Below are 19,108 nucleotides of genomic sequence, written 5' to 3'. Positions count from 1 at the left end.
ATCGCAATAATAATGGCGATTCCTTAATATTCCTTAATTTGCGAATCGCAAATTCATTCCTATGTATGGGAAGACATTCGCAATTTGCGAGTACCCATTAGGTACTCTTTAACAAAAAGAGAGGGGCTCGGTATAACCCAAGGGGAAATAGAGCACCAATATACTATCAGGTAAAACAAGGTTTTTTCCCGTTGGGAGGACAAATAATCACAAAGTTCATACATTCACCTCACTCTGTCAAAATCACTTACTTCACTTATGACCAGTCCACTAAGTACTTGGCAAACACTTAACAAGGAAAAAACTGGGTTTCTGTTAAAAAATATACATTTATTTATAAATAAAAGCATATGAATCCATATACAAAATCATTAAAAACACAATTCACAATAAAATCACCTAATGTGGAGAATGGAGAAATGTAACCGAGACAACACACTTTGTCTTAATATATGGTTAATTCAGACCATTTGTTGACAACAATGGGGAGGCTTTCCCTTCCTATACCCAATTAATAGTTGACAACTTCGAATTTAACCCTTCATTAAAGAAGGCTTCATACATATGCCCTCTAATCTCCCAGTGCCTACCAAAAATGAATGTGTCCTTGTGTAACGTAACTGGTGCTCATGTAAAGCGCTCCCAATACCTTCGGGTTGAGATTGCGCTATATAAAACTGCAGAAAAATAAAAATACATGCCAATGGACCCTATTCCGGCTGGAGACTCACGATTTTGAAGCAAAAATGTCTTCATTTTAGCTGTCTCCCGCCTGAAATTGCCTCTGCTTCAATAGAAGTCAGTGGAAAAAATAAATTCTACGGATTTTTTTTCTCAAAAACTCCCAATTTCCTGCTCTGAAATGTTGGCATGTATGCTTCCTGTCTCATGCAGAAGCTAATCTACATTCTCGGTAGCAGGGAGAGACAGTGGAAGTGGGGCAAGTACATGTGCAGTGCTGGAGCCATTTCCTGTGAGTGCAGAGGCTGACAGACCTGTCTTTCATGTTATTACAGCGGCTGCCACCGCACCATGCCCCGGTGAGCTACATTTGTCTTCCCCCCTTTGCCACTTGTTTTGTTCATAATCTGGTTGAGAGGTTGTCTGAGTTAAGTCGCCAACTCCCCCAGGCTCGTGTACAAATGGGATAGCCCTGGTGATGGTAGTTGTGATGTCAGTTTATAAATAAACGGGATGACTTAGCGCAGCAGTGTGACCCCCACAACTGACTCTGCGGCAACATAACGGGCGGTTCACATCGTGGTGAAACCAACAGAGAGTAGCTTTGGCCTTGACACAAAAGCCACTTTATCCTGCTCCTTCCTTGTGCCAGCTTGCATGCTGCTAGTCCCGCGACGTGCCGTTACCGGAGTGAATCGATACAAAAGGGGATGATGGACGGAGAGTTTGAGCAAATCAAACACTCACCCCCAGTTAACTGATCTGGGTTTAATCCATCACTATTCTTTAGCTCACTCAGCCACCCCAGTTCAGACATGGCCATATGCAAATCAGTCTGACCCTGTGCCTCATGGGAACAGTCCATCCCGAACTGCCAAGCCATGTCTTCCCTGGACCGGAAACAAGCATCCTGGGACCGGTTTCGGATTCATAATCCTCATCAGCCAGGCTATCTTGAATCCAGTGGCCAAGTGAGCAAGGGACTCACGTCTGAGCATACCATGCCAACTTAGGGCGAACAAAGCGATACAAAAGGGGATGATGGACGGAGCGTTTGAGCAAATCAAACACTCACCCCCAGTCAACTGATCTGGGTTTAATCCATCACCATTCTTTAGCTCACTCAGCCACCCCAGTTACCGGAGTGAATGGCACTGGAGCTGTTTTGAGACCTTTTAAGGCAGGGTTCTCCAAAGTCGGTCCGGGATGGCTGGATCCATGCCAGATTTTTAGCATATCCCCAGTTAGATAAATGTAGTTATCTTAAACATCTGTCATGGATCCGACCCTCCAGGACCGACTTTGGACAACCCTGTTTTAAGGCATGGACAAAGTGAGCAATTGCAAACGGGCCCCCACCTCCCAATGGCCTGCTGGGAAAGTAAACTTTCTCTCTATCTAGCTCACCTCTTTCTATTTGCATATACCAACCCTTCTCTCTCTCTGTCTGCCTCTAACTCTGAGTCCATCTCTCTTTACCCAGTAGCATCTTATCAATTGTTTTGTGGACCCTGAAAAGACATGTTGCAACTGTATTTGTGTGAATTCTGTGAAAGTTTGGCATCATACAGGCTTCAATTAGCAGAAAATTAGCAATAAAATTGAGTTGTTATGAACAGGGTACCCCAAAATATGCCTTAAAAAATCTTTAATACGACACTGTGCTGGTGGGTGTTAAGGTTGTACTCACACACTCATGCTGACATCTATGAAGAAAGTAAAGCCAATTTGAGCTTGATGGCCACCTGTTCTGTGTCGAAGGAAGCTAGCACTGCTCCTGGAAAAGATGCAACATTTCTGTAAGGGGATGAAGCTAATATTCCTGCTAATTTGTTGCAAGCATCCTGTGAGTTAAGAGAACATTACAGTGTAGATGCCCGATAAGTACATTTCTTAACAAGGCATGATGTCCTGTGACTCTGCACTGCTTCTTAGGAAGATTCCACCCCGATTCTGCCCTTGGAAACTGCGCTGCTCCACCTTCACCCTACAGTAGTACTTCTGGACCATTCAGTGCTTAATTTGAGCCGGGGGTTTCCGGTCCTCGGCACAGGTATATAATTGTCAACTCCTGCACTTTTGTCAGTTTGTCACATGGCCGCACTCTCTGTCTGATTTAGAAATAAGCACAAGAGTTGTTTAGTATTCAATATACATTAAAAAAAATAAAAATACCTGCCGCCCTAGCCATTTTTACAATTTTGGGGCCTGGATTAGTCTGAATTATGACATTTGTAGCGTGGTTGGTAGTTGTTTTGGTACTGTGATTGGCTGTGCTTACGAGGGCAATGCATGGTGCTAGCTGCAGTGACTTCCTGATGAGGTCCCTGCTACTTATTGTTTTACAAATTAAGTGGATCCTTCACTGATCCCAGGGACCAAGTGCTGTGCTCTCCTGAACCCCATTCTGCTTCTGAGAAACTGTACTGAATTCTCCTGGACACATCAATGCACCTCCCAGACCATGTGATGTTCCCTGCACTGCTCACTTTCTCCTTGACCCTTCGATGACCCTTACTCTCTGGCACACTGTGCTGACCCTATGCTTTTATACACTGCATTACTCAGCACTTTGGCCCTGCACAGCATCCCATGGACCCTTGGAGTCTACACTGTTCCACCCCTGTGGCATGTGCAGCCATTTGCTTACTTTCCAACATAAAACAACACTAAACGACTCACCTAAAACCACCTTACGTGCATCCACCTATCAACCGTGGCACAAACTCTATTTTGGAACACTTAGACACAGAACTAACATCCAGTACAGGTCTCTTCAAAAACTATATGAGTGGCTACAGGAAGCTTTTGATATCCTGATACCACTCAAAACCACACAACAGAACAAAAGAAAGCAAGCACCTTGGAGAAATACAGAGATAAAAGACATAAAACTACAAATTAGAAAGCTGCAACGTGCCTTGTTCAAAACAAAAAACAAACAAGACAAACTTCACCTACAGAAAATGAATAGATTATACAAGTCAGCTATCAAAAAAGCAAAGAAAAGGTACTATTCAGACAAAATTAAAAATACTAAATGTGCAAATAAAGAATTCTATATAATACTCAATGAATTTTGTAAACCAAATTGCCTAGAAGGAACTCATCCCGTTACTGAAGATTTCACAGACAAACTGGCAAATCATTACGTGGACAAAGCAGATATGTTGGACTCATACTTAAAACAGCAAACCTTCAAGACAATTCTTCTAACAACCTCTGCTGCCACTCCAGTAAGAAGAATCCTCAATGACTCCTTAACTACCAGAATATTTCCAGAAGAACTCAAAAAGTCATACATACGCCCTTTACTGAAGAAAAAAAACTTGGACCCGCTGAACCCGGACAACTACAGACCCAGTACAAAGGGACCTTTCCTGGGCAAACTGCTAGAAAGAGCAGCGTTTGCCCAGATGTCACAATCCATTGATGACAAAGCAATACTTTCAGACTTCCTTAACAGGATTCCGTCTGGGAAAAGGCACAAAATCTGCCTTCCTTGCCATCTGGGATGACCTGAAGAACACAGTTGCCTGCAACGTGGTGCTGCGCTACTCCTCTTGGACCTCTCGGCTGCCTTTGAAACAGTTGACCATGACACTCTGATACAAAAACTCTACGTAGCCGGCATCGAGGGGACTGCTTTATACTGATCACGTCCTACCTTCGAAATAGAACTAATGTCATCCATACCCCACCTTTCTCGTCCAAACCGTACTCCACAAAAGTTGGGGTCCCTGAAGGTTCTATCATCTCGCCCATTCTTTTCAATATCTGCATGAAGTCATTACCGGTACTGATCAATACATTTCACCTCACGTGCTATAACTATGTAGATGACACACAAATACTCCTTCAACTGGAAACTCACCAATTTTCAGTTGTGTCAGAGCTGTGGATCAATGGATGACTTGAAGCCATCTCAAATTGAATGCTTCCATAACGGAAACACTCACGTGAGGCGATTGGAAACATTATGACCCGCTTGACACCTGCCTGATGAACTGGGATTACCACCTAAAGTATCAAAGGAGAACGAAACGTCGGCATGAGCATGGACTCCAAGCTATCGATGAACGCCCAAGTGACAAACTAGCAAGATCAATCTTTGTTACTATAAAAACTCTGCGACAAATCTTCCCCCATTTGGGATTTCCACACTAGGTCCAAGATACCATCCCCCTTGTTCTGTCCAAACTCGATTACGCCAATTGTCTCCACCGTGGATCACCTTTAACAACAATGAAAAGACTACAACGGATTCAGAACTCGGCTGCCAGACTACTCTTGCATATCATCCGCGAGACCACATCTCCCCTGCCTTGAAAGCCCTGCATTAGTTACCGGTTGCCAGAAGATCCACTTTCAAGCTGCTTTGTATCACCCACAAAGCGATAAATGGAATGGGACAACTCTTCATCAGGGATAAAATCACCAAATACATTCATCATAGGAACCTCCGCTATAGAGTGGCACCTCACCTCAAAATCCCAAGCTACAAGAAAAAAACATGGATGGCACATCCTTCTCTGTTCAAGCAGCCAAAATATGGAAATCTTTAACCCCCAACATAAGATCCACCGACAACCACCTTATCTTCAGAAAACTACTCAAGAATTGGCTCTTCCCCACATAGGCACCATACGCAAACAGAAATTTACAGCAAAGCCCTCTGTAAATAAGCATTTATTTGTACTAATGTAGATGTGTACCTATATATGTGTATTGCTTTGTATAAACATGTAGAATAATTATGTTTAAAAAAAAACGTTTTAAGTACAGCACTTGAAAACCAGAGTTTACCTAATACATATTTAATCTACTTATACTTACTTCCTTTATGCATCTATCTACCTTCCATGTACTTGGATCTATATATTTATTACTATCCTCCCCCCAAAAAAGAAGAAGCATATTCAATGCACTACCCTATTTCTCACCCTATACCTCTATCAATATCTTTAATCTACATATACTTCCTTCCTTTATGCATCTATAAACTTTCCATGTACTTATGGATCTATTACTTTCTTCTAATTCAGCATATCCAATGCACTGCCCTTTTTCTCACCCTATACCTCTCTCAAGATATCTTCTACCTCAACTCTCTGACTTACCTCTTTCTACTAGTCTTCCCAATGCACTACCCTATTTCTCACCCAATACCTCTATCAATATATTCTCTAAATCCACTCTCTCATTCATATCAAACCCCATACCACTACTATGATCCCCAAAATAGCCCTTTCTAGATTCTCCCCTACTCCACCCTTCCTTGCACCATCTGACACCTCTTTTACTTCACTGATCCCCAAAACAAGCCTTTCTAAACTCTTCCCTCTGGCTCTTCCCCTCCGCATCCCTTTTACTCATCCCAAGCCTCCCACTACTGCTATGACCTCCCCCCAAAAAATCTAAATCCTTACCTCTTCTATCCCTCCCTCCACCATCCTTTTCAATCAAAATAACAGACTAACATGTCCACTTTTCAAACTTCATATTTCACTGTACTTATTCACCACTAATCCTTTATGGGTTCCAGAGTAGCGTGCTACTCACCTTAAAAAGCACATCAACACAGCATATGGGGTAACAAGCACTATATAAATGCAAACCTTTTTCCCCTCTTCTATCCCTAAGCTATCCTTCTCAATCCAAATAACTAACTTATATCCATCACTCAAATTACTTTCGTATTTCACTATACTAATTCACCACTAATCCTTTATGGTATCCGGAGTAGCGTGCTACTCGCCGAAAAAGCGCTTCAACACTCATGAGGGGTAACAAGTGCTATATATATATATTTAGTGTTTTACTGCACATATTTATTGTACAGATTCCGTGTATTTTACATTGAATGTACCCGGCAGTCTTTTTACCATGATAATTTATTGTGGCCCAATTGGAATGTAGCACTGGCACTTTAAATTTTCACCCCCTACACTTTTGCGCTGTCATGTGAGCAAGGCTCAGGGGAGCCGAAACGTTATGAAGCCGACAAGCAAAATAAATACCTAAGGAAGAACCGAATTTTGGTCCGTGCTTTGCTTTTCATTGCGTCTGCCAATGCAACTGCTGCGCGTTGGGAACTGAGGTTAAGGCATATATATATCTATATATATATATATATATATATATATATATATATATATATATATATATATATATATATATATATATATATGTGAACAAGCCTCTGCGGAGGTGAAACGTTATGGTGGGTTGCAACAAATAAAACTACTTTGCACAGAACTATCTTGGTCCGTGCCTGCGTTGCTGCGGTGGGAGACTGGATTACCCTCGCCGTCGCTCTGTAAGTTGAAATATATATATATATATATCCATATATCTTCTCCACTCCTTGCCTCGGAAGTAGTCACCGCCGCCAAACCAACGGGTGTCTCGTCTGTCAAAAGACCTCCGCTGCCAGGTCTTTACAAAAGAGCCTCAACGAGTAGAAAACCACACGCTGACGAGACCGTGTACCAGACAAATAAAGTTTATTTTGTCAGAACCCTGGACGCGTTTCGCCTGACCAGCAGGCTTGATCACCTCCATATATATATATATACAAACCTTTGTCCCTCTTCTATCCCTCCATTATCCTTCTCAATTCAAATAACAGTTTACACAAGTTGACCTCGCACACCAAAAGGCTGTATAGCAAACACAATGTTAGTATTCAATCGACATTCATTTTATGACTAAGGTAAAGTCAAACTGTTCTCCCAAGGAATTGGTACAAGTCAATTTTTCTTCGTTTTGTTCTCTTTATTAGTTGAAACACTCGCAGATAAAAAATAGCCAACGCGTTTCGTCCGAAACCGGACTTCTTCAGGGCTTTGCGCAGTGTGTTCCTATATTAATGGTCTCATCAGTCCTGGCCGGTGTACAGATAGTCAGATTTATGATTAAAAAGTTCGCGGATTCAATTATACATCCTTTCATATATGGATCCAGTAAGAAATAGCAAGAGATCAAAGGGTAATGCCTTAAATTCGGCGAGTCCGTCGTGTGTGCGTGTGGTCGTCTGGCATGCAACATCCGGCTAATCCTCAAAAAGATCTCCGGCAAAGTGACCCTTCGGGGGACCCGTAGGGAATTGCAGCGCCGGCCCTACGAGGAGCAAATTGCCTGATGATGAAGCATGACATCCCCCGGGGTGTGTGAGGGCAGCAGAGGAAGTATAATGTCTTTCCCTCTCCCATCAGGGTACTTTTTAACTAAGATTACTCTATCCCTATTCTTCCCTATTTTTAATGTATGGGTCACTGTTTGCACCCAGATACGTGGGTGACTTTTTTGCACCCAGGTATAGGAACTTTGTCCTCCTTTTGTGACCAGATTTGGTTTAGGAGCATGGACACTGGACCTTTATTGGCTCCTCGGTCCCCCCCTCTCTTTTGTTGAATATAAAACCATAATGCAAGGGAAAAAAACAGATGTGCAATGTATGCCATACTCTGGATAACTTCAGATTTTTGACCCCCACGCCCGTCTACTCCGTCTCTCTACCCTCTGTTCTTTACCTTTCACTCTCTCTATTTCTCGTTCTCTTTATTTTTCACCCTTTGCATTTCCTTCAATAAAAATATTACAATTATCTTCTACTATACACTGCTTCCTTAATACACCCTTCGCACTCCCTTTTTCCGTCTCCAGCCGCCCTTCTCTCTCCTCCACCCACGTCGAACAGACACTTGCAGTGCACTGAAGAAAGAGCTGCTGCTAATGTAGGACTTGCCAAATCACCTTCTATTGAATCTGCACAGCAGGGTGGAATGCAAATTGCAAATGTAAATGAGGAGCACGCGCTCCAGTTGACTGGATTCACAAGGGCTTGAGCACTGGGCTGATGCAGCAGGCGCCTCCCCGTGCACACTGGCAACAGAAGAGGGAAGGGGCAGCACAATCTGCCCCACACTCTTCTGTGAGAGCCCCTACAGTGTTCCAGCTTGAGTCCTGGGCTTTTATGGGCATGATGGCATTTGGATCCACCCTTGTTCAAGCAAAAATACCATTTTGGGGAGATCTGAAGCTATCAGCTGGTTTCTGGCCTTCTGTGGTTGCACTGTAAGGTAGCTGTCCGCAGTGACTTTAATCTAACACCTGCCCCAGTGTCTTCTGTTCAGTGACACTAGCTACGGAAACACACATTTACAAATGTATTAGGCTCTACCTTACCTAAAGCTTTCTACAGAACCCTCTCATTGAAAATGATGGGTTTTGGAGAGCAAGTTGGTTAAGCATCTGCACTAGAGTACATATACCATATGCTTCCTCTCCTGCTTGAACTTTAATGTATTCAAAATGATCATACCATGACTGTCCCCAATGTGCCAGGCATACTCAGCACTAAGCTTAGTGGAGAAGTGTGGCTCAGGGGTTAGAGGCGGCTGAGATCGGCCCTGGACCAGGGTTCAATTCCCCGCCTCGGCGGGTCTTGGGCTAAAAAATTCCACGGACTCGATAATTCTTGCTCCGGTGCCTTCTCGACTCACGGGTTCACACTCTGCGACTCTGGGCAATAGCTTGCTTAATCTCCACAACGGCCCCTCGCGGCGGGATGCCTGGCTTTCACCTCGTGGATACCCTGCTGGGGTTATCTCACAGGGGAATACCAGGATGGGTTCCCTAAGCAAGCGCCGGGAAACCCACTGCGGGTAGCTGTGCGCTATATAAGCTCAAATACATTTACATTAAGCCAGGGCTAGCATTCTGCTAGGGCAAGAACCAACGTGAAATGAATGGCCACAGCATGATGAGTTGCCACGATGGTGCAATGGATGCTCACAGAATGCCATAAATTACCACCATGCCACCAGACCCATCCCTATGGCATAGATCTCTGCCAGTGCCAGGAACTGCATCCAGACTTTGAGGGCTGCCATTATTCTATGGGTGAACACCACTATGCCATTGGTACTCAAAGTACGTCATCACGGACCACCATTCTGCCAGGACCGACATTACTGCACATACCCTGGATGCCCACAAAATACGAGAAATTGGGTTGGGGCCAGAATGTTACCGAGGGTGGGCTTCATGCCCTGTGTGCTGCACGTTTCCAAGAACTAGCACGATTATGCCAGGGCCATCATTTTAGAAGGCGTCAGAGTCATGCAATGGACTCTCATAGGTGTCAAGAAATACCACTATTAGATGAGGGCCAACATCTTATCCATGGATGCTCACTAGTTGCCATGGATTCCCACCACTGTGCCAGGGCCAGCAATTTACCATGGTGGGCAGTCACACCATAAATACTTACAATTTATGCATGCATAGGCACACACACAACATATATACTCACTATTTATAAACACACACAAAAACACCCACCCCACCACACACATACACCACATATATTCTCACTATTAACACATGCATAGACACTCACACACCATATATTCACTATTTATTCATGCATAGACACATTCACCATATATACTCACTATTTACGCATGCAAAGACACACTCACAGACATACACCATATATACTCACTATTTATGCATGCATAGACACACACATATATACTCACTATTTATGCATGCATAGACACACACACCATATCTACTCACTATTTATGCATGCATAGACACACTCACACGAACACACACACCATATACACTCACTATGTATGCACGCTAGACACACACACACCAAATATACTCACTATTAACGCACGCATAGACACACTCACAGACACACACCATATATACTCACTATTTATGCATGCATAGACACACACACATATACTCATTATTTATACACATACACCACATATAGTGAGATCGCAAGTGAAAGTGTCTCAGGAGGTGTAAGGGGGCAAGCAGGAGCCCCTGGTGCTGCTGAGCCCTCTTCTGCTTCATTTGACTTTAGCTGGATCTCCCCTTATCAGACAGGTTGTAGTAGAGGGTCCCCATGCACATGATGATCCTGCCATCCTTTGTGAGCAGAAGCAAAGCTGCACGATTGGCTGGCGTCATTGGTTCCAGGAAGACTGCAAGGTGAGCCGAAAAGTTCTGCAGGTGTTTTGTGATCGAGGTTGATTGCCTGTGCTCTCACTGTCCCATGTGTAGGGTGACCAGAATTTTCAAGCAAAAAACCGGGACATTTCACAAAAATAGAAGGACTATAATTTTACGTCAAGCGTGCGCACAGAATGACAGTGCTCCTCAGCAGAGAATTACTAAACAGGCAGTAAGAATATACATAAGATGCTATGTTTAAACCCAGTAGCTTGCCTGTGAATTAAATTGCTTTCTTGGAACAACTGCTAACTATCCCCGCTTTGTAAAACATAAAAAAACACCTCCCCCCGTTTTTAGTCGACCCTCTCCAAAAACCGGGACATGAGCTGAATTTCTCGAAAACTTCCCGGACAGCTGGTGAAAAACAGGGACCGTCCTAGCAAATCCGGGACATCTGGTCACCCTGCCCATGTGCGGTGTAGAGGTGGGACAATAAAAGGGAGTCAAGCACGCTACCGGGCTTGCGATGCTAGCCCGCAAGGATGTGGCTACCTAGAGGGATTCTCCTTTTTGGTTCTCGCCTATAGTTGTGAACGACATATTGTGGGCTTACAAGAACTCACAGTTGGCTTAGAGCCCACCCATTGTTTACCATTGTTTGGCTTCAATCCTTCTGCTGCTCACATTTTGAGAAATACTTTTTTGGGGGGATAAGTACCCCATAAAAGTGCATGCGTTATTCGCCTCTCTCCCTCGTGTGCCTCTCCCCATATGCCATGCTCTGTGTTGCTCCCTCCCGCTTGTACTTCTGCCCTCGTCCCACCTCATGTTGCTGTCTCCCTAGTTTGCCTCTCCCTTGCCCTTCCTCTGGAGTGCTGTTTTCCCCTCCTCCCTCCACCCGCTCCTCTATTGCCCTTCCTACAACCTTGGTATTTTTGTTTTTGGAAAAATATATAATTGTTTTGTAAGCACCTGGCAGTAAAGCGCTGCCCTCTCCCACTTCTTATAAAGGAGCTTTTGTGCTATCTCAATTTAAATTTTCCATTTACCGGTCCATCTTAGATCAGTACATTTAAAAAATGGCACCCCTGGCGTGACCACAAAATGACAGCCACCAGTAGCATCATAGAACCTTTCGGGTTTTTTTCTACTGCCTGTGTTGCATGGTATAAGCAAAAATACTGTGATGCTATAGAACTTGGCCAAAGAGCATTGCAAAGTCAATAAGTCTCATAGGCGAGAACTACTGGATTTGCTAATGTTTGTTTTCATTTCCTCTCTTGCAGTGTATGCACAGTGGAATCTTATTTGATCCCTTGCAATGTAAGTGGAAGGTTTTTATTTTCCTTTTGCAAGACAACGGGTACTTTATTTTCCCTTGCACTTTACCAAAAAAGCCCTTTCAAGCACCCCCAACATTATGTTCCGCCCGATGCGCCTTTATGCAGCCCCGTTGAAGTGAAACCTAAAAGCAATTATAGGCATGCTAGATAATCAAGAAGATGAAGCCTTTCTAAATCTAATGCTGCTTTAATGCCGTGAGTGCTCCCATTCATCGGCACAGTTGAACCACCGAAATGGTTGTGATAGTAAGTAGTAGACGCTGAATTTGTAACTTCTTCTGGGAGTAGAAATAAGCAGTTTCAATCAGCTCACAGACATATGCTAGTGGATCAAGGTGCCAGCGGCCAGTGACGTAACTCCGGCCCCTGAAGCCCCTGCAGCGCAGAGGTGCTCAACACATCAGGAGGGCCCCAGCCCTCCTAGGGGAGCCCCATTCAGCCCAAGGCCAATGAATATCTGTGAGATATGGGAGACTAGGAGGCCCTAATCACATTCTACAGAGCGGCTCCATCATTTTGCGTTACGTCACGGCCCGCTCCCTCTGTTCATTGAAAGCTAGGGTGCCTAGGACTATAAATTCCCCTTCTGATTGCAAAGAAGGTGCACTGTGTGGTTCTCACAACTCTACACAAAGATAATGTGCCGCCTAAGCTCTAAGCAAAAACCCCTCTGTGTACTCTGTTGGTGGCAGGATTCAACCAGCTTCATGTGTTGGATTAACTGAATGGAGGAGTAGCAAATGTTATTTCACTGGGAAATGGTGACAAAAGTCTAGCAGGAGTTTTCCAAAGAAACATCACAATTCATGGGGCAAATACAAGCATGCGTCTATATAACTCACCCGTCTATTGACTTCTGTGGTCTCTTGTGTGGGGGGATCGGTGTGTGGGTCTTCAGTTCAGTGTGCCAAGCACTCCATTCCAGCCAGCACAAGGAAATAAACTAAAGGGAAGTTACTTCTACTGCTGGCATTCCTTTTGGTACAATGGGCACCGCCATTGTTACCCTGGCCCTAGGGGCCATGGTGGGGGCAAAGGTGGGCCTAGCAAGTATAGAGGGTTTTGTAGTTTCCAGTAAGTCCCTAGCAGGTAAAAGTTAAGAAGATGATGGTGGGACAAAAGGCCAGCTATCTAATTCAAGGGGAGGAAGAGGAGGTGTGAAAGTTGCGTGAGATCCCACAATGGATTGGCCTTTAATTCCACCGGGCATTTCCCCGGTGGCTTGAGCCATTGGAGACCGGTTTTAAAGATAATCAAGCCCATAGCAGCAGCTGGTGCCCCAATCACTTTTCCCAGCTTCACGAAATGAATTGCAGCAGGCACAGGGGATTCAAGCGAAAGAGAGAGAATGAGGAAGAGGCGAGCAATCTGGGGGTGGGTTGGGGATTAAAAGGAGAGTTGTAAAGGAGAGAGCAGGAATGGATGGGTGGCAAGAGAGAGACAGAACAAGGAAGGGAAAGGAGCAGGGCTAGTTTGAGCATTTTTGCCCAAGGCTGCTTTTTGGTCCAGCCCTGGTAACATTACTTCCTCTCTCACTGGCATTTTGTTGAAATGACATCCATGAGACATTCTTCCCCAAAAATCGTAGCCTCTAAATAAAGCAGCTGCTTTGCCAAGGAACACTGGCTCTAACCCATGTTTTCCTTTTAATTTCTGACCATGGCACAAGTGTGACGCAGCGCATTGGCAGCCACCGCATGCGCCTGCTCTTTTTGATTGATATTCCTGCTCATAAACTTTCTACGTTGCATCTGCTGTCTTGGCATGATTCATCGCACAATGCAGCAAGAAACTGTGCATCCTCCTCCTGGAAGCCTTTGTATGGATACCGTAGCTGGGTGCATAGATACAGCCAGACTCATCCTCAGCCTTCCCCAATGAACCCACATCACACCCCACCTCAGGAAACTCCTCTCGTCCCATACAGAAGAGAGGCCAATTCAAGTTGCTGAACCACGCACACAATGTTCCGAACAACTAAGGACCTGCCTACATTAACCACCGCCTGAACTTCCACCAACCACCGAGAAGACTACGCTTAACCTTGCTTTCACTCGCCCATGCCCCCAGCTGAAGTGGAGGATGCTGTTTCTCATTCTCCCACACCGCTGAAAAGACCCATAACAGCCTCTCCACGCACCTCCTGACCTTAACCTCATTTCTGGAAATCTGAAATGGCCCTCATGACCTGGCTGTTCGCATAAGCCTCCAGGAACTGCAAGCGCCCAGATACCTTATCAGGTGATTAGCCACGCTTTAAAAATCCTGATGGATTGATTGATTGAGATACACAATAACACCCCTAGTGAGCATGGGGAGAAGGTACAGCCCATGGACAGCCCTCGAACCAGTGCAGACGACAACAAAATTACAAACCGCCAGCAGCTCCCACTTATACTACATGCAGACCCTAACTCACGCACATGTAGTGGCATGGAACCCAAGTCCCTATGCTACAAAACAAACCCATTACAGGGTAGTGTCAGGAGCGTAATGCACGCCTCTGTAGCCCCTGCAGTGCATAGGGGCACACCTCTTCAGGGGCTCCATCATTGAGCTCAAGGCCAATATCCCAATATCTGTGCGATCCAGGAGAGTCGGGGACCCTTCTTCAGGGCTAAACTGGGAACCCAAAGGAGCCCTGGGAATTTTTTTGGGGGAGGCCCCGGCGTTGGGCGTGGGGGTTGGTGCAAGTACGAAGCACTGCTGCTTTTGTTACTGGGGGCCGATATTGCAGCAACGCTGCAAAACCGGCCCCCAGTAACAAAACAGGCCCCCACCACTGCAAAACCGGCCCCCACCCTTCGAGCCTACCAGGGAAACGCCTGATGCGCACTATGGCCAGTCCAGTCCTGCCCTTCTTTACAATCTGCAGGGGGGACATCCTTTTGTGAAGGTCCAGGAACGTCCAACACATACATAAAATGCAGCCCGCTATCTAAATAACTTTGTAAACAATAGGCTATGGTACAAAAGGTAAAAAGCCTACTACATGGGTGTTCAATGCAAGTCCAGGAAGGCCTAATCTATGCCACGTTTTTAAGAAAAACACCGCCTATCTAAATGAGTGTCATTCAGATTAACTGAATGCAAATGTATCCGACATGCACAAATTGAAAAACTGGGATGCATCTAGGCAAGGATACTCTAGAGGCACAACCCTAGTGCAACATAGGTTTACCAAGCATTCTTGAGCATTAGGTCCCTTAAAGCTTTGCAAAAATAATCGAAATATCTCTAGATTGTGTAATGGGAGAACGTAGCACTAGATCACGCCAAGAAGACATATGTATGTGCATGGAGCAGTGGAGAAGGCAAGGGTAAATGTGTGGAAATAAAGAGGCTAGATCCAGGTAATTCAGTGTTCGATGCATCAAATTCAGATGATGCAGTAAGGGTTCCAGTGCAGCTTTGTGTTTCTTTACTCAAGGAAAACATGGCGGGCTCCATTTTAAGACGCGTACAGTACACAATACCCATGGACAGATTTGTGACTGGGGGTGAGTGTCTGAAACGTTTCAGTGCTCCGTCCATCATCTCCTTGTGTTTACCAATAAACAGAGCCACATATTCCATGAATCGTGTTCTGTCCCACCCACGTGTCTTCTAAGATCTGTGACCGAACTCCAGAGCCAATATAGGAAGTTGAAATTCATTCCTTCACTCAGAACATCAAATTAATCTTCATACTTAGGAGATATTCCAACCCCCCCCCCCCCCCCCACCAAAGCAGGAACACACCATTCTGTCAGCAATCTGTTTGGATGGTTTGAGGTCCACAATGCCACACTGGTGCCTGTTGTGCACCACAGAACATATCACAGCACATTTCACATCATTCCTGCTGTGAATGTCTACATTTGTTAGAGATCAGAGGGGTGGTCAATTTCTCCTTGTCAATGCCTTTGGTGTGTGTGATCTCTCCTGAAACATACCTTTGCTAGTCATTCATGCTGGTAGGGTTTAAGGTTTGCACAATTCCTGTGGAAGCTGTGTGATCTTGTTCAGGCTCTCAAAGGATGAGATTACATGGGCGACTTACTACACTAAACACTCATTTCATTCTGTATTTTGATGCAGGGGGCCATGGTTGTCAATTCATCAAAAAGTTAGGGGTAGCAAAAAAGGCTCATGGTGGCCCTGGGCAGGGAGCGTAGGTGGGGGGCCCCGGAAGAGGAGTTCCGGACGGGGCGGAGCGTAGAGGCCAGTAAAGAGGGGGGACAGGGTGTTTGGAAGTGGAACAGAGCCGGAGGCCGCCAAATCCCTGCCAGGGGCCGCCACGCAAATATGTATCCATCTTCAGAGGATTATTATATTAAGGATATATATTGGCGTGGTGGCCCCTGGGGTTTGGTGGCCCTGTGCAGGTGCACAGCTTGCACATGCCTAAGGCCGCCCCTGTGACGCCACACACTTTTTGACCTTTGTTGACTTACAAGACCTGCCCCATTGCACCCACCCTTAGTCACTCAACAGCCTCCTAGCTGCTGCTGAAGGGCTATGGAACGGTCATGGAGCCGAAACTACTGAAAATAAGAACTGAGCTGTGTACTTTATATTCCTATCACAGCTTTCTTGGGAAAGGTGCATCAAAGAGCAATTCAGGTTACAAACAACTTGGCAATGGGCCACTATATCAACTCTAGCCTGAAACTCACACTCATGCTCTCTGGTGTCACACCCAGCAACAAGTAATGCAGTCAACATTAACCTGGACACTGTTCAACCAACTGAAAGCACTATGGGGCCATACCAATGACAGATGTGCACCATTCTGGAACCAGTAACACAGCATAACATGTAACAAAATGTAACATAAAAAGTTCAGAGGTTAGTCCAGAAAAGAGAAACCTTTGCGAACTGTCAACTGCTCCAGAATGCTTGAGGCTACTATAAAAAAGTCGATTGATATCATTGCTTTGAGCAGCATCTTCAACTACATGCTAGATCTGCAGGTGACCAAGAGGTCTCTGCTTCTTAGGGATCCAGGCATGGATGGACAAGGCCTGCATTCAAGGATCACTGATTCAGGACGCTGCAGCAGCCCTGAGCATGTCCTTGCGCCTAAGACTACAAAGATGGTGAACAGGGCAGAGCACTCTCTCTGGCTGGATGGACAGAACACTGAGTCTGTGGTACAACGGGGTGGAGGGTAAATAAGGATTAAGAGCTAGGATCCAGACAGTGTCTTACTAGGGTTAGCTATTGAGGACTTCCTACATGAGTACTACAGATGAAAAGGATAGTGGATATTTCCCACCCCTTATTCATGTGTCCTGGTCATTGAATAGATGGGTGTCTGAAATCAGAGTTGCATCAATATTGCACCAACACGGCTACACATTTATTTATTTATTTATTTAATTTCTTGTATAGCGCAAGAATCGACCCCGTACGGGGTATCTCCGCGCTTTGCTCGCTAAGATGGTGAAAAACAGGGACATTGCAGATGAGCTAAAGGTTACAGTGGTGGAACTACAGTAGATTATTCTTCTGCAAACAAGTTGGTTTTTAGCCTGTTTCTAAATGATAAATGATTAGTGATCTGTCTAAGGCTAAGGGGCAAGTTGTTCCACAAGGTCGGTCCCACTAAGGAGAAAGCTCGGCCGCCTTGTCTGGCCTTTTTGATAAGAGGGGGTTTTAGCAGAAGTTGATTGCTTGACCGCAGATCTCGGTCCGGTTTGTAATACTGTAGTTTTTGGGTTAAGTAGTTGGGGCAGTTTCCAAACAGGCACTTATGGACAGTACAGCAGATCTTAAATTTGACACGTTGGCGTATAGGGAGCCAGTGAAGTTCTCTCAACAGGGGTCTGGAAGATGTTCTTGAGGGGGCATTCAGAATCAGTCTGGCCGCCGTGTTCTGGACCACCTGTAGTCGATTGATGGCATCCTCGTTAGCTTGTATCAGGAGCCCGTTACAATAGTCTAATCGACTTATGACCAGGGTCTGCACAAGGGTCTTTCTGTAGGTGTCCGGTAAGAGAGGGAAAACTCGTCTGAGCAGGCCAATGGTGCGGAAACAGGCTCCAGCGATCACGTTTGCGTGTTCTTTTAGGGTTAAGTTTTGATCCAATTTCACACCCAGATTTTTGACTATCAGTTTTGGGGAGGGTACAGGTCCTAAGTCCAGAGGCCACCAGTCGGGAGACCAGAGTATGCTACCTTTCAATGCTTCTTGACTAGGCTCCTGTTTGGTTGTGAATTGTATATAGTCCACAGCAGTGTTCTCCAAAGTCGGTCGAGGATGGCCGGATCCATGCCAGATTTTTAAGATGACGACATTTATCTAAATGGGGATATGCTAAAACTCAGGCATGGAGCTTGCCCTCCAAGACCGACTTTGGAGAACCCTGGTCTACATCATCCGTATGACAATAAAGAAGCAGTTTGATTCTACAGGTGGGATCCTTCTTTGTACAGGGCCCATATCACTCAACTAAATCACATTCTAATTTCATGGCCAACTTTGTCCTCAGTGATGTTAATTTAAGCCTCTCAATCTTTAAAGTGAACCCGTTCTAATCTTAACAAATATACGCATGGATAAAGAACTTTTCAGATATCGTTGCCAACAATTTGGAGCATCATCATCATCATAGTCCCTGATTCAGGCATAACTTTTCTCAGGTCTCTTATGATTTCATTGCTTTTCATCTGCCATTTGTGAAGGTTGATCAATTAGAGCCAGCTTATGGCACACTGTTGCTGCCTGATGCAAGGCGAGTACTACGGGATCTTCCTACCTGTGTGTCGATCACTGGACATTACGTCTTGACATTAGATGTCTGCCATTTAAAGAGCTGGTCCTCTCAGAGCTGTGGAATGCGGCTGGATCACCCGCTGCTGTTTCCCTTGGACTCATTGTACACGGCTGAAGGAGGCAACTGGGATCAGGCATGGAGCTCAGCACCTGAGCTGGATAAAGAGAAGACAAATAAGAACATGTCAATATTAGCAGGTAAAGGTGAGCAAACAATAGCAAATATGTAGTTTCTTGGACGTACGCATATGAAAAGATATAGGCGTGGTTTACTTAATTTATTATGTTAACATGGTCGCTCCATATGCCACACTATGGGCATGGTTTGGAGTTGAGTGGAAAA

At 45.0% G+C, this 19,108-nt stretch overlaps 1 protein-coding gene across 1 annotated transcript in view; it reads right to left on the bottom strand.

The window, feature by feature from the left end:
• Nucleotides 1-19,108, bottom strand: part of ELFN1 (extracellular leucine rich repeat and fibronectin type III domain containing 1) — an 802,098-nt gene that overhangs the window by 360,536 nt on the left and 422,454 nt on the right. The window contains exon 3 of the mRNA XM_086940611.1: nt 18,749-18,920. The gene's annotated coding sequence lies outside the window, so the exon portion shown is untranslated. The remainder of the gene's footprint in view (nt 1-18,748; nt 18,921-19,108) is intronic.

This window comes from Lissotriton vulgaris, chromosome 10, assembly GCF_964263255.1.
Source record: "Lissotriton vulgaris chromosome 10, aLisVul1.2, whole genome shotgun sequence".
NCBI classification, from domain to species: Eukaryota; Metazoa; Chordata; class Amphibia; order Caudata; family Salamandridae; genus Lissotriton; species Lissotriton vulgaris.
This window is presented reverse-complemented; position numbering and strand designations above follow the sequence as displayed.